We start from the raw sequence: 4,375 nt of genomic DNA, 5'->3' as shown, positions 1-4,375 counted from the left end.
CCGGTACTAAAGGGCACACCACCCTTTAGTCCCGGTTCGTGTCTCAAACCGCTACTAACCTTTAGTAGCGGTTTGAGACACGAACCGGGACTAATGCCCCCATTCATGACGGTTCATGACTGAACCGGGACTAATGGGCTTATCTGGCCTGAACGTATGCCCTGTTTTCTACTAGTGATTGGAACCAACACGTGAGGAAGCCGGAACGAAGAACGCACCGCCAACTGTGTTTGCTGGAACCGACCACCAAAATAGTTCGGCATGGCCGCAACATTTGTAGGAACCGGTGCCGCAAGCGCGGCCGGAATGCTGCAACCCGTGATGATGAATGCCGGGACCGCCATCAAAATTTTCTGGAACCGACAAGTTTATTTGCTGGAGCCTGCCACCAAATTTGCTAGAACCAGCTACCACGTTTGCTCGAACCAGTGCCGCAAGTGCGATAGTAATGTTGCAACCCGTCGTAAGAATGCTGGACCGTCATCAAAAATTGTTGTAACTAGCGTACTCCTCGACGGCGACCACGGCGACCGCAGGCACGATGCTGGTACTTCTTTTTGCCGCAGCGAGGGCAAAAGCTACCACTGGCGGCGACTTTTGCTGTGACCAGCAGCCAAGAATGCTACATCGAGCATCTGAAAAAACTTCAACCAGGGGACGACGAACCAACGATGGCGAGCAGCGACGATGGGAGCTGTGATTAGGCAGGAGATGGGGATGGCGACAATGAGCGGAGCTGAAATTATGGCCCATCGGAGCTGCAACCATGGGTAGCAGAGGTGCATACTGTGGCGTCCGGGGGACAGGTACTTGCAAATACAAAGTCCAACATAATAGAAGATGCCACTCAGGTTGATATCAAAGGCATCCACAAATTACAGGTCATCTAACACATACTCCAAAAGGATCAGTGTGTTCACATGGATTAGGAACCTTGTGACCTCACTAAATTACGACTTGGTTGAGAGGCAGCTAAAGTCTAATATTTCCTAGGCGAATATAGATTTTTGTCCCATCTTGGGATCAGTGTGTTCACTTGGATTGGGAACCTTGCGACCTCACTGAATGACGACTTGGTTGAGAGGCAGCTAGAGTGTAATCTTTCCTAGGCGAATATAGATCTTTGCCCCGTCTTGGGAATAGTGTGTTCACATGGATTGGGAACCTTGCGAGCTCACTGAATCACGACTTGGTTGAGAGGCAGCTAGAGTGTAATATTTTCTAGGCAAATATATATAGATCTTTGTTTTTATGCAACTTTCCCCATGCTTAGTTAAAGCAAAAACATGAGAAAAAACGAATTGTTAAAACATAAAGGCATCGCCAGCGCAGCAAAGAGCACCCTAAGCGCTTCTAGTTATGTACTAACTCCATTAGTTAGGCTATATGATGACAATATATAGTACTCCCTCCTTTCCTAAATATAAGTCTTTGGAGACATTCCACTATGGACCACATAGGGAGTAAAATGAATGAACTACACAATAAAATGCATCTATATACATCCGTATGTGGTTCATAGTGAATCTCTACAAAGACTTATATTTAGGAACGGAGGGAATACAACTTATTCATTGGCTAGACTGAATTATGCACGGTTGAAACATGCACATACATAACTGATCACCTATGAATATAATTATGTATCCTTCTGTAAGTTTCCTAGGTGAGCCATCGACCTTCTGAATTCACAAATGGCTAATTGCCTTTGGAACGATTTTGAGGGATATAGGAGGATCCACCTAGCTAACATTGGCATTTAGTTTGCATGAAACAGGAGTTTGCAGGTTTAGGGATTCCAAATTTGCTTCCAAAATGGCTAACAGTTAGCTATTCTGTGGGCTATCTGGAAACACGGGTATAGTTTGGTGTTCAATGGGTTCCTTGGATGTCCGTGAATCAGGTCAGGTCAGGTGGCTTATTGTCAAGCTCATTAGAAAATGGCAACATGTGATTCCTTCTGCCTCCAGGTGCAGCAGCTGATCGTCTGGAGCTAACATTGGGGTGCCTGAAGACGAGTTTCTCCGTTTTGCGCACATCAAGCCTACAGAAAAATAAAATGATGGTCATCCGGACAAGCACTGTCTCCATTCTTGAGGCAGATGTTGTTTGTCTTTCAGCTTTATTCGCTTGATGTAATACATTGTGCTGGTGTGTGGTCCTTTTCATGGAGACCAGAGATGTGCCTTGGATGGCTGGTTCCCTGTAGTTGGAGTTGTTTTTGTTAATAACTTTGTGCGTGGAGTTTGATGAATTATTGTGGACCTGGGTTTTGGCTTCTTTTTCAATAAAATGGGAGCTGTGGTGCTGTCCATATATTGATCTAAGATAAATATTATTTGTCTAAAACATTCTAGTTGAGGAGGGGACTAGAAAAATATCGTTGGAAACCACAAAATAAAGGGGACAGGACCTTACTGGTTGGTCTTTATTTTTCAACAACTTTGTACAAACAAATAAATTGTGTGTGTTGGTCAGGTGCATCGTCTTGACGCAGGGTTTTGAAGATTGATAAAATATTTTCTTTTCTGTTAAAAGATCTCATACCCTCCGACCTACCCAAGGACAAAGCTCATAACTAAGAGATTCAGAGTCATTGATCCATTGGAGGACTAGTGACTTGATGCTACTGCCTGTTGTCTAAAGTCTCTTATAAGAAGCGAGACTTCCCGAAGCAAGAGATGAATATCTTACTCGCCATTATATTTCTACTCAGCATTCTCCAAGCCTGTGTTACTTGTTGTGCCTTTGCATCCTACGTATTTGATTTCATTGGTATAGGTATAGAAGGCACCAGGAATTACCAAACGATAACATGATTTACAACATGCACTCCCAGACTAACACGGCCATTTCCACTACGTTAGAGTGTCACTAGATGGCGACAGAGCACGCGGTGGTAACTGGACCTTAGCACCGGGCGTTGTGCAGGTCCGTATGGTGTACATGGCGAAAATTCTACACTTACGGAAAGAGTGCCACGGACTGATTTTACAGGGAGATGTGTCCTCCTCTCCGCCACAAATTCACCCCTCCTTGATTTTAGCTGACCCGACCCTTTGATTTTAACTGGGTCATGTCAGTCCGTAACTTAATTTCCATGCGAAATGGCCTGTAGATGTAGCAAAGCTCGTGTACATGGTGTGTTATGAGCTATGACACCAACTGGTACCTAATATGGCATTGCCAGAATCCGAGTGAACGTAGCGAGCGGCATGTGTCCAGGCAGGAGGGCAATGTTATGATCATCAACTCCAGGCAGTCCCGCGTGGTAACACTGGTGTCCATTTAGCAGGCCGACTTAGGTTGCTTAGCCGGTAGTACAGCAGAGAAATGATAGCACATATAATTAAGACTAGAAAGTTTTGCGCAGCGAACGTATCGTGCGGTGCTCGTGGTCATTTTGATGTACCGTATATTTGTTTCGACGCCTAGTGTATTTGTTTTTTTAGAAAAGAAGGATTACCCCCGGCCTCTGCTCTGGGCACTGCATGCAGCCATATTATTAATTATTCTCAGGGACCTTACAAAGCATTACATCAGTAAGCGTGAAGTCACCATCTAGGAGACACCTGTCGCTACTCCTATCCCCTTGATGCAGGGGTGCCGAATGTCCGAACCTAATACCAAACAGACATCGCATCAAAACCTAACATCTAATGCCGGATGCCCCATCCCAGCCACATGCCGAAAATGGATCACACACCGGTCCGGCGCACTCACCAAGGCTACCGCCGCCGTCATCCATTGTTGGATTTGCATTTGTTAAGAATGGCGAAATTGCCAAAGCTTGTAAAAAGGGATAAAATGCAGTCATAGCATATCCGATCTACAAACACAAAAACACAAAAGGAAAAGGAGTAACATTACACCGCAGCTCGACCGCGTGGGCAGATGACAGGACGGGAAGGCAAACCGCCGCCGCCACGGCAACCACCACCGTCGCCACCACCAACGCCTGCTGCTCGGACGCAGCCGCAAGAGCAGCGCCCGGCTGCACAAGTCGCTCGGCAGATCATGCTGGCCAATAAGCCACGGCAACCGCGTTGGGTGTGCGTGTGTGCGCGTTCTGGGCGTGTCGGACGCTGGTGAGTAGCCGTGTCGGGTCCGTGCCAGGGTGCGTGCGTGTGCCTCAGTGTTTGTGTTAGAGCATTACTAGTAGAACCCTTAAACCCTCAAATCCTTAAAGCAGTTTTAAGGGTTGAGAAGTGCCACTTTTTGACACTTTTAAGGGTTGAAAAACAGGGACAAATACTAGAACCCTCAAACTCAACCCTTAAACAGTTGGCGAGATGTACGGGTGTGACCGCGTCGGGCGCTGGACCTGTCCGCGCCGGAGCGCGTGCGTGCGCGTCGGGGCCGCGAGCCGTGGAGC

The sequence above is a fragment of the Triticum dicoccoides genome, chromosome 5B (genome assembly GCF_002162155.2).
Source record: "Triticum dicoccoides isolate Atlit2015 ecotype Zavitan chromosome 5B, WEW_v2.0, whole genome shotgun sequence".
In the NCBI taxonomy this organism is placed as follows: Eukaryota; Viridiplantae; Streptophyta; class Magnoliopsida; order Poales; family Poaceae; genus Triticum; species Triticum dicoccoides.
This window is presented reverse-complemented; position numbering follows the sequence as displayed.